At 46.1% G+C, this 12,550-nt stretch overlaps 2 non-coding genes across 2 annotated transcripts; both read left to right on the top strand.

The window, feature by feature from the left end:
• Positions 1-1,600: 1,600 nt before the first annotated feature.
• Trnas-cga (transfer RNA serine (anticodon CGA)) lies at positions 1,601-1,675 on the top strand. Its single transcript has one exon. It is a non-coding gene; the product is annotated as a tRNA-Ser (tRNA).
• Positions 1,676-1,900: 225 nt separating this feature from the next.
• On the top strand, positions 1,901-1,975 carry Trnaw-cca (transfer RNA tryptophan (anticodon CCA)). Its single transcript has one exon. It is a non-coding gene; the product is annotated as a tRNA-Trp (tRNA).
• The last annotated feature ends 10,575 nt before the right edge of the window (positions 1,976-12,550 follow it).

Genomic DNA, 12,550 nt, shown 5'->3' with positions numbered 1-12,550 from the left:
AATGCCTATAACGATTTGAGTATCAGTGCTTTCTATTAGCACTTGGAGCTCTGGTACTTTCTCAACACAACTACGACAATTTACAACTGCTATACCTATGGTTCCTAGATCTACATTCTGTCTGTGCTCGACCTTCACTCTTTGAGACTGAAGCTCTTTTTGTGTTTCTCCAAGGCCCTCTAATCTAGAAAACCAGACAGTCCACCCCGCTATCCGTGTAGCTGTCTCCTGCGTGAAACGTTGAACGAAACCCGAAACCCCGCCACCGTAAGGTGCATACATGCATGCATGACTGGAGTGCAGTACGAAATACCTTCGAAATTAATTCGCTTTTAAGGAATTCCTTGACTTCAGCAGTATTAGGTGTACATCTAACACTCAGTCTGTGCCGGACCATGACTCGAACGCTGGTTTCCCTCTTAACCGCTAGCGGTCGCCTTAACCACTTCGGCTATCTATGGCCGCTCCTCGGACCGACCAAAACTTCGGCACATAACACTTACTACATCCTTATATCGTAGTCCACTAAATTCACCATAATGTCCATTCTTCAGACATCCATGTCAGTATTACAAGGCTAGGCGGACTAACGATGATTACAAGGTTAATCTCAATTCGTCTTTTGTCTCCTTCTCCTTGTTTTGGAACTCCAAGTAGTGTTACGAGCGTTAGGTGATTAATTTAGTGGACTGCGTTATGAGGATGTAGACAGTGACACATATGGAAGTTTGTGCTGGTAAGGTGCACAGATAGCCGAAGCGGTTAAGGCGATGGCTCGCTTTAAGTGGGAAATAATGGTATGAGTCCATGTCTGGCACAGATTTTCATATACTATTGGGTAGTAGGTTTATATTAATACAGTTAATGTCAAGGAATTAATCTGGAAAGTATTTCGTACAGCTGTGCATCGTCAACAATGTTCTTCACACATGCACTTAAGTACATCTCTTTCTGTTACCGCGTCAAGAGGAGACACAACGTTGATTGCCAATCTGTCGGTCCGCAGTGTTTTAGACGTCGTCGCACTGACCATGTGGATGCTAGCCTGTACAATGCTGCAAGGATAAGCGAACTTGTCCGTGCGCTCCGCTGCTAGTCGCGCGTGACCGCGTTCATCATGACCCTCCTGAACCCATCAATTCGATATTTACATCACAGTAAAATTTTGTTATGTATGTTTACTATGGGAGCTGTGAGAATCTTATAAAGAAGTTATACAGATCCAGAATGAGATTTTCACTCTGCAGCGGAGTGTGCGCTGATATGAAACTTCCTGGCAGATTAAAACTGTGTGCCCGACCGACACTCGAACTCGGGACCTTTGCCTTTGGCGGGCAAGTGCTCTACCAACTGAGCTACAGAAGCACGTCTCACGCCCGGTACTCACAGCTTTACTTCTGCCAGTATCAGTCTCCTACCTTCCAAACTTTACAGAAGGTCTTCTGCGAAACATGCAGAACTAGCACTCCTGAAAGAAAGGATACTGTGGAGACATGGCTTAGCCACAGCCTGGGGGATGTTTCCAGAATGAGATTTTCACTCTGCAGCGGAGTGTGTGCTGATATGAAACTTCCTGGCTGTGAGTACCGGGCGTGAGTCGTGCTTCGGTAGCTCAGTTGGTAGAGCACTTGCCCGCGAAAGGCAAAGGTCCCGAGTTCGAGTCTCGGTCGGGCACACAGTTTTAATCTGCCAGGAAGTTTCATATCAGCGCACACTCCGCTGCAGAGTGAAAATCTCATTCTGGAAACATCCCCCAGGCTGTGGCTAAGCCATGTCTCCACAGTATCCTTTCTTTCAGGAGTGCTAGTTCTGCATGTTTCGCAGAAGACCTTCTGTAAAGTTTGGAAGGTAGGAGACGGATACTGGCAGAAGTAAAGCTGTGAGTACCGGGCGTGAGTCGTGCTTCGGTAGCTCAGTTGGTAGAGCACTTGCCCGCCAAAGGCAAAGGTCCCGAGTTCGAGTCTCGGTCGGGCATACAGTTTTAGTCTGCCAGGAAGTTTCAGTTATACAGATGTTTCGAGATAGTTCGAAAAGCTGCTAACACATGACACTGTACGCTGTGCAGCTCGTACTGCGCCTGCGTACCTAATTAAACTCGTCCTCTTAAAGCAGTCTTTCCAGTCCCATAACAATCTTTTCGTAGTGTGCATCGATCCCAGTACTGCGATTGCACGAACGAACAATGAAATTTTGCATCACATGCTGTAGTATCTCAACGGAAAACGATTCAGACCCCCACACATCGCCGATTCAAGCTCGTTCATCGTCGTGGGATGGTTCCAGTTGACAGTATCTTTCAATATGCTCCACAAAAAGTTCTTCGCAGGAAGTCAGATCGCGTGAATGTGAAAGACAATGAATGCATCAATGAGACAGTAAATTTGCAGCAATCCAACGGAGGGGCTCTGTTATCAAAATATTCGTCAAGAAAACGAATTACCTGTTCGTTGCGATGTGGGCTGGCCCCAACTTGTATGACGCCCTCTGTGACTGGTTGATTTTCCAAGGCTAGTTATGTGGCAACAAACTTTCAAAATTGGGAAGTAACGTTCACTAGCGATCGTTTATCGTATGAAAAAAGGGCCAATACTGTGACTGCTGCATACCACAACCCAAAATTTGACTTTGGGAGGATGCATTGATTTCGCTTCATATAAATGGGGATTTTCGGAATCCCAGAATTTCCTGTTCTGTTTATTGAAGACTCCTTTCTGGTGGAAGTGTACTTCATCTGTGAACATCAAATCCTTCGTTATCAATCATTTTGAGAATCTGCTTCGCAAAATCAGTCCCATGTAGCACAGCTCATACAGGTGTGGCCTGGCGGCATTAGAGTTTGAATGGAAACATGTGTAGACTCTGTCTCAGAATCTTCTACGTGATGGAACGCTTCAAACAAGTCTCTGCTGCAATTCTTTGGATGGATTTGCTTGGATTTTGTTGAGTAATCCAGAAACCGTTGCGACATTTTTAGGAGTAACCACAGTTTTCCTGTCGTCAATATTCGCCGTCAGGTCATCATCCACGCTAACTATCCGTTGAAATTCGGTGAAGTGCTTGCGAATGGTTTTCACATTAGGTCCTTAAGCAACATTAATTATTGTTTGAAAATTGCTCCTTGTTGCCGTAGGACTTAGTTCTAATCTCTGGTATTCCAGTACAAGAAAAACACGTTGTTAGTTGGAATACATGACATAAACCTACTACTAATTCACTATGTTAACTTTCTTTCACGATTCAACAATGGAACTGCCGGTCGGTGTTTCCGAGCAGTTCTAGGCACTTGAGTCTGGAACCGCGCTGCTGCTACAGTCGCAGCTTCGATGTTCTTAGGTTAGTTAGGTCTAAGTAGTTCTAAGTCTAGGGGACTCCTCATTCTTTATCTCATCAGTCCATCTAATTTTCAAACTTCTGTAGCACCACATCTCAAACGCTTAGATTCTCTTCTATTCCGGTTTTCCCATCGTTTATGATCACTGCCATACAATCCTGTACTCCAAACGATCATTCTCAGAAATTTCTTCCTCAAATTAAGGTTTATGTCTGTACCAGGAGACTTATCTTGGCCAGGAATGCCCTCCTTGCCTGTGGTAGTCTGCTTTTTATGTCCTATTTACTTCTCCCGTCACGGATAATTTTGCTTCCCAGGTAGATAGAATTGTTGGGTAACATCAACAAATTCCAAATAAGGGCAGGTCGTTTTCTATTATCGCGAAACAGGGGAGAGACTATCACAGATTTGATTTGAGAGTTAGGGTGACAATAATTAAAACAATGGCTTTTTGTTGCAGCACACGTTTTCACTAAATTACAATCACCCACATGGGAGAAGGTTTTGTTGCCTCCTACCGACGTAATGAGTAAAGACCAAAATGATGTGGAATCAGACCTCGTACGGAAAGATTTAGATGTTAATTTTGTTTTTCGTGCTATTTGGGATTGCAACAGTCGAGAAGCAGTCTGAAGATTGTTCGGTGAACACTCTGCCAAAAAGTCACATGTGAACTGCAGTGTAGCCGTGTAGACGTAGATTTATTAATTATTTTATTTATTGCATATTTAGAGACGTGATGCCTAGTGTTTTACAATAGGTCGTACATTTTACAACTTTCCACGTGACAACAGAAGTTGTTTCAGAATTCCAAGCAAATATTGTATTCACCAATAAAAATCGAAGTAGTAATAACGAGTTACGAAGGAAAAAAATTAATGTCATTAACAGAAATGGTGGATGTTAGAAAATATTGTTAGTAAATTTTGATACCTGTAGGAAGTTTAAAGACGATTGTAAAGAGTAGAGATGAATCGTAGATATCTACCACCAAACTCCAGTATGGAAGGGGGAGGAGCACCTTGGAAAGACATCGAGACATGAGCCATCGCTGGTTCTTGTATTTACTAGGGTATGTGCCAATAATTATTTTGCAGATTTTACGTGTCTGTAGATACAATAACCTGTCACGGCTTGTATAGTAAATGATTTAGTTAAGGAAGCTGTTATCATCATCGTGTGTGTTGTTCTTCGGTCAGGTACGCCATCCTCTTCTGAGGTGTCTGTCCTGTTGATTGTTTGCCGTGTACAGGGTCTAATATCGAGGTTACTTTGTCGATACAATATGTAGTCTCCAGTGTTGCCAACTGAAACATGACATCCTCGTTTTGTGCAGGAGCGCCGCCGCCACGAGAGCGCCCTGCGCCGGCAGCAGGTGACGTCACCGCCGCTACTGGTGCCTCCCCCGCCCCCTGTCAGCCTGGCAGACGTGCGCGGTCGGCCCAACAGGTAGGCGGAGCTGTCGGCAGCAGAAAGGAGGGCGCGCGTAACAGTAGGCGTCGTTCTGAAAGTATTTTCATGAGTGCAGTTACGTCAACATTATAACTGTGACCTACTCGAAGAGGGTCTTTCGAGTACGGTAACATATCATTTCATTATCGATTATGGTTTATTGAAGCAGATTCGATTACGGCACCTAGCAACAGACGCTTTGACGATGACCTACAGTAAATTGATGTTACGAAAATTCTGTTTTTTATTATAAGGTACCTTTATAAAAAGAGCAAAACACTGCTGATTCGATGCCGATTCCAGAGATACCTTACAGCCCTTAATTTCGTATTTTAGGATTCCTGAAAGAAGCTCATATTTCGAGTGGTGAAACCAGTTAAATTCAACTCATATTTCAATACCGTGAATCGAGGGTCTATAACATCTGAAGATCTTAACAAGATTATAGGTTTCATCGGGGACCTAATCATTTGGCTAATGCTGAAATTGTTGCACATACTAACGATTTTTTTTCTGTATTGTGATTTCATTCCCCTGCCCCACGTGGACAGGAGAGGGCTGTCAGCAGCACAATTCGCCGCTGTTCAACCGAGTGATATGACAACTAAGACAAGAATAAAATGTTACATGTAAGGCGGTAAAAAGAGGGACATAAAACAGAGTAATGGGAGATAATGGAGGTAAAACTACACTTACATGGAGACGTTCATGGGGGGGGGGGGGGGGCATTTAATAAAGGTAGACATAAAGTTAAAAAACACAGTTGACGATTCTTAAAACACAACGAAGACACTGAAGGCACACAGAGAGGTTAAAAGTCGGCCACAGTATTAAAAGCACTCCAGAACATCATACATAAAACCCACTTGGAGCACACACGATAAATAATAAAACGGCCAGGTGGGACCTGCCGAGGGAGAGGCCAGAGAGGATGGAAAAGGAGGGGAGAGCAAGGGGCAGCAGGGGAGGTGGTGGGATTAAAAGAGTAGGGATGTCAGTGGGCACAATAAGAGGCAGGAGACTGGTGGGGCAGGAGATGAAGAGGGAGGACAAGGTAGGAGGGAGTGCAGAGACACTGAAGGGGAGCACAAGAGAGGGAGGAGGAGTAGGAGGGGAAAGCCGCTCGGGAGAAGGGAGGGGGAGGAGAAGGAGCCCCAAGGAGGAGGCAGGAAGAAGATGGGGTTAGAGTTAATAGGAAGGGTAGACGTCAGATCGAAGCTCATCATCTGGGAGGGGTAGATGGTGGAAGTTGCACTGGGAAAGGAGGCAGAGGGTGTGGAAATGGAGAGAGTGTGGGTCACAATGGTAAAGGTGCGGCAATGTGCTGGGGATGGAGAGGAAGTGAGACACCAGGGGGTGAGGGGGACACTGGCAGGCAATATATAGTGTGCAGATCTGTTCAAGGAAAAGGAGGAGATGGGGGAAGGGGATGAGGTCGTAGATGATGGGCACGGGGGACGGAAGGCGGATACGGAAGGCAAGGCGGAGTTTCAGGAGGCGGAGTCTGTTGTGAGCTTTGTGTTGGATGATAAGGAGATGAGGAGTCTAGGTGAGATGGCGGTCGAGGGTGAGGCTAAGGTATTTGAGGGTAGGAGTGTGGTGGATAGGGCCCCCATAAATGGTGAGGTAGAAATCATGGAGACGTAAGGAGTGGGTGGTGTGGCCTATGATGATCACCTGGGTCTTGGAGGGGTTGATATGGAGGAACCACTGGTTGCACCAAGTGGTGAATTGGTCAAGGTGGGTTTGGAGAGTAAGATGGGACCGTTGAATGGTAGGATAGAGGGCTAGGAAGGCGGCGTCATCAGCAAACCGGAGCAGATGAACAGGTGGGGGAGGTTTGGGCATATCAACAGTGTACAGGAGATAGAGGAGAGGGGAAAGGACGGAGCCTTGGGGCACGAAGGCAGAGGAATAGAAAGTATGAGAGTTTGAATTGTGGATAGTCACATAGGACGGACGATGGGAGAGGATGGAAGCAATGAGATGGACGAAGTTGAAAGGGAGAGCATAGGTCTGCAGTTTCAAGAGGAGCGTGGGATGCCAGACATGGTCATAGGCGATCTGGAGGTCAAGGGAAACAAAGGTAGCTGACTGGCGTGAGTTATGTTGGAGGGAAAGAAGATTGGTAAGGTTAAGGAGCTGGTCGTCGGCGGAGAAGGAAGGCTGGAAGCCACATGGAGTAAGGGGAAAGAGGTGGTGCTGGTTAAGGTGGCGGTCAATATGGCGACAGAGGATGGTCTCTAAGACCTTACTGAACATGGAGGTGAGACAGATGAGACGATAGGAAGAGGTATCAGACGGGGGTTTGTTGGGTTTAGGGAACAGCAGGACATGGGACATGGGAAGTCTTCCACAGGTCGGGGTAAAATCCAGTGGAGAGGAGGACATTGTGCAGGGCGGAAAGGACAGTCAGGAAGGATGGGGGGAGGGGGGGGGGGAATTCCTTGAGGTGGCGGTAGGTGATACCATCATGACCAGGGGCGGTGCATATTAACGACAGAAGCTATGACTGTATTGAAATTCAATTAAACGACTGTTTTCAAGAGCAGTATTCATTGAAATGATGCTACAGCATAAAAAAATAGGTTAACAACGTACAACTGTAACCCAAACGCTTTATCAATTAATAATTCGAGGGATATTCAATAAATAATGCAACGCTTTTTCTCGGCCAGTTTCGGTTGACGAAATTCGGAATTTGTTATATGGTATCGTGGAATATTCCTGCTTCAGCCCCTATAATTTCATGAAGTTCCAGTAGGTGGCGTCCCTATACGTAGCCTTCAAAATGGAGTCTGAAACGAAGGTGTGTTCCAAGCAGAGAGCTGTGAGTGCGTTTGTTTTGGTGGAAAACCAGAACATAGCAGGTTTTCCCAGACGCTTGCAGAATGTCTACCGAGACATGTCAAGGAACAAAAGCACAGTGAGTCGGGAGAGGCGTATGGCATCATCGCAACCAGGTCGCACAAATCTGTCCGACTTCCCGCGTGTCGGCCGGCCGCACATAGCGAAGAATCCGTCGATGTGTTCGTCGCCACAAAAATGCAAACGAACTTCTCCTTCTCCATAACAATGCAAGGCGCCACACAAGTCTGCGGACCGTTCTTCCTCTTCCACTCTACATTCCCGATCTTGTACCTTACGACTACCATCTCTTTGGCCCAATGAAGGATGCACTCTGCGGGAATCAGTACGTGGATGATGGGTAGGTTACTGATGCAGAAAGACGTTGGCGCCGAAGTTGACCATTGGAGTGGTATCATGCGGGGATACAGGCCATCGCAGTAAGGCGGCGTAAGGCCATCGCATTGAACGGAGATTATGTTGAAAATATGAATTTGCAGCCAAACCAGTGGTGATTAATATTGTGTATTCTAATCCTGAATAAAAAATATCTGATTTCAGAAAAAAGTTTTGCTTTACCTACTGAACGCTTCTCGTAATAAAATACACTCCTGCAAATGGAAAAAAGAACACATTGACACCGGTGTGTCAGACCCACCATACTTGCTCCGGACACTGCGAGAGGGCTGTACAAGCAATGATCACACGCATGGCACAGCGGACACACCATGAACCGCAGTGTTGGCCGTCGAATGGCGCTAGCTGCGCAGCAAAGCACCGCCGCCGTCAGTGTCATCCAGTTTGCCGTGGCATACGGAGCTGCATCGCAGTCTTTAACACTGGTAGCATGCCGCGACAGCGTGGACGTGAACCGTATGTGCAGTTGACGGACTTGGAGCGAGGGCGTATAGTGGGCATGCGGGAGGCCGGGTGGACGTACCGCCGAATTGCTCAACACGTGGGGCGTGAGGTCTCCACTGTACATCGATGTTGTCGCCAGTGGTCGGCGGAAGGTGCACGTGCCCGTCGATCTGGGACCGGACCGCAGCGACGCACGGATGCACGCCAAGACCGTAGGATCCTACGCAGTGCCGTAGGGGACCGCACCGCCACTTCCCAGCAAAATAGGGACACTGTTGCTCCTGGGGTATCGGCGAGGACCATTCGCAACCGTCTCCATGAAGCTGGGCTACGGTCCCGCACACCGTTAGGCCGTCTTCCGCTCACGCCCCAACATCGCGCAGCCCGCCTCCAGTGGTGTCGCGACAGGCATGAATGGAGGGACGAATGGAGACGTGTCGTCTTCAGCGATGAGAGTCGCTTGTGCCTTGGTGCCAATGATGATCGTATGCGTGTTTGGCGCCGTGCAGGTGAGCGCCACAATCAGGACTGCATACGACCGAGGCACACAGGGCCAACACCCGGCATCATGGTGTGGGGAGCGATCTCCTACACTGGCCGTACACCTCTGGTGATCGTCGAGGGGACACTGAATAGTGCACGGTACATCCAAACCGTCATCGAACCCATCGTTCTTCCATTCCTAGACCGGCAAGGGAACTTGCTGTTCCAACAGGACAATGCACGTCCGCATGTATCCCGTGCCACCCAACGTGCTCTAGAAGGTGTAAGTCAACTACCCTGGCCAGCAAGATCTCCGTATCTGTCCCCCATTGAGCATGTTTGGGACTGGATGAAGCGTCGTCTCACGCGGTCTGCACGTCCAGCACGAACGCTGGTCCAACTGAGGCGCCAGGTGGAAATGGCATGGCAAGCCGTTCCACAGGACTACATCCAGCATCTCTACGATCGTCTCCATGCGAGAATAGCAGCCTGCATTGCTGCGAAAGGTGTATATACACTGTACTAGTGCCGACATTGTGCATGCTCTGTTGCCTGTGTCTATGTGCCTGTGGTTCTGTCAGTGTGATCATGTGATGTATCTGACCCCAGGATTGTGTCAATAAAGTTTCCCCTTCCTGGGACAATGAATTCACGGTGTTCTTATTTCAATTTCCAGGAGTGTATTAATCATAATATTAAATTCTGCATTACTTCGAAAATATTACAGACACACCAGATTTAAGGCCGGTTTTGCAATAAACACAAAAAATCCTCTATGTGATACATTTACACATTATTTCGCAGTCATTTTGAATGTCGTAAAAATACAGTTATCTTATTTTGCTAAATGGCAGAGTGGGTCGTGAAACAATAGTTGACTCCAATGTGGTTGCTACTACATTACTATACAAGCACAATAATCTAATAAATAAAAAAATCTTTTGAGTTAAATGTAACTGAAAATTAAGGCCGCGCTAGGTATCAGACAGTTTGATTCTACTACGAAGTACACATTTATACTTCGATTTTTGTAACCTCACCTCCCTTAAACCGAAGGAGAGAGATGTATCTATAAATAGGCATCTGAGAGACGCCATGAGCTAATGTCGAGGTAGGTCGTTGAGACCGACAGTAATTGCGTTTTTCTGAACTGCTTCCAAACGTAGATTGGTAAAAGTGAGCGAACATCGCCGATGGCTGTTGTTACTATGAACTACGGTTGTGAATTGTGTTCACGAAAAAAATTTCGTGGTATGAGTGCATGATACTGGCTTATTATTATTTTCATTGCACAGGAGAGGTCTAGGACGCGAAACTTGGATGGACTGCAGCCAATTTAATTTACTGTTTGTAATTAATTAAATCCACTAGTAGAATTTGTGGTGTCAGTTGAATGGATGCAAGAATTTAATTTTTTACTGTGCTCAGGTGAAGAAAACGCCATAACTGATATCCAGACTAGAGTCAAATTCACCATTTGCGTGTTCTGTAAGCACAGTCATTGGTTGCTGTATCAGACGTTTATTAATACTGGTACTGTGCATGCAACTACGAAAACGTGTTTTTTCGTCACGATGCACGTTTCGTTTAATTCCTGTGTGTCTGTTGTCCGCCATTGCAATATGCTCCAAATCCGACATGGACCTGCTACACTCCTTCCTGATGTTAAAACTTGTACCACTTTCACTTGCCTAACTGTATATTTTCTTATGTTCAAAATCGCAACTAGCATCACAATAGTTACGAAATCTTGTGCCCTTTCTAATCAGTATTAACTGAAGTTTAAGGACCTGGATGTTGACTACTGAGGGTTGTTACTTGAGTGGCGGAAACAATTGTGGTTTAGGCACTTTGATTACATAGGCAACGAACCTCAATGAAAATTATCTTTTTTCTATACAACATAACAGAATAATGTGTGTCTTTATACGAGTAATTTCTCTCACATTAATCATTTTAATACTAATAAGTGCCGGTAACAGCCTTCCCTGTCTATCGATTTGCCCCAGAACACCACCTGCACAACTAGAACTGCTATACCAATTAATACATTCACACACACACACACACACACATATATATATATATATATATATATATATATATATATATATATATATATGTGTGTGTGTGTGTGTGTGTGTGTGTGTGTGTGTGTGTGTGTGTGTTTGTGTGTATGAATGCTGTGTTATATGGGCAGTATCAGAATTCACTCTGGAGGATAGATGTATTTAATGGGTATGTCTGAGCAGAGAGAGAGGACAGGAGGAGATAGACAGCGTGAGAGGGAGGATGAAATGGACAGAAAAAGGGGGTATGACAAATAGAGGTGTAAGTGAGAGATGGACAGAGAGAAAGGGGGAAGAGGAACAGAAGGATTAGAGGAGAGTGGTGGTGGAAGACATGGGCATAATCATGTACAGATGGAAGGATGAGATGAACAGGGAGAGAGAAGGGGTAGCAGCTAATGGAAGACAGATGTGGGAGAAGGAGATGGGCAGGGAAGGGGTGGAGAGGGGATGAACAGAGAGAAGGGGAGGAGGATATGGACAGGAGGAGGCAGGTGTAAGATCTGTTCATGTTGGGGCGGTGAAGGAGGTGGGCAAAGAGATGGGGCAGAGGAGACAAAGAGACAGAGGGGGAGGACGAGATCAACAGATACAGATGGAAGGATGAAGGTTAGGGAACATCAGAGTAATGAAGAGTTAACACAGCAGTTAGGAGAGGAGAATTAGGTGGGTGCAACATATGTGTCAAATCCACATGCGGCAGAAGGCTAGTGTCTATACGCTATGTGATCAAAAGTATCCGAACACCCCCAAAAACATGCGTTTTTCATATTAGGTGCATTGTGCTGTCACCTGCTGCCAGATACTCCATATCAGCGACCTCAGTAGTCATTAGACATCGTGAAATAGTAGAATGGGCGCTCCGTGGAACTGAAGGATATTTAACATGGTCAGGTGATTGGATGTTACTTGTGTCATACGTCTGTACGCGAGATTTCTACACTTCTAAACATCCATAGGTGCACTGTTTCCGATGTGATAGTGAAGTCGAAACGTGAAGGGACACGTACAGCACAAAAGTGTACAGCCCGACTTCGTCTGTTGACTGACTGAGACTGACGACAGCTGAAGAGGGTCGTAATGTGTAATAGATAGACGTCTATCCAGACCATCACACAGGAATTCCAGACTGCATCAGGATCCACTGCAAGTACCTTGACAGTAAGACGGGAGGTGAGAAAACTTGGATTTCATGGTCGAGCGGTTGTTCATAACTCACACATCATGCCAGTAAACGCCAAAAGACGTCTCGCGTAGTGTAAGGAGCGTAAACATTGGACGATTGAACAGTGGAAAAAACGTTGGGTGAAGTGACGAATCATGATACACAATGTGGCGATCCGTTGGCAGGGTGTGGTTATGGCGAATGCCCAGTGAAAGGGATGAGAGGATGAGGTAGACAGAGACAGGGCGAGGAAGAATTGGACCCTGAGGGAGGGTGGATAGTGAGTAATATATGTGTCGAACAACAGGTACACTGGCGTGCCTTATAAACCTTCCTTGCATG

The sequence above is a fragment of the Schistocerca gregaria genome, chromosome 4, assembly GCF_023897955.1.
Source record: "Schistocerca gregaria isolate iqSchGreg1 chromosome 4, iqSchGreg1.2, whole genome shotgun sequence".
NCBI lineage: Eukaryota > Metazoa > Arthropoda > Insecta > Orthoptera > Acrididae > Schistocerca > Schistocerca gregaria.
Note: the sequence above shows the minus strand (reverse complement) of the source record. Positions and strands in the feature narration are given on the sequence as shown.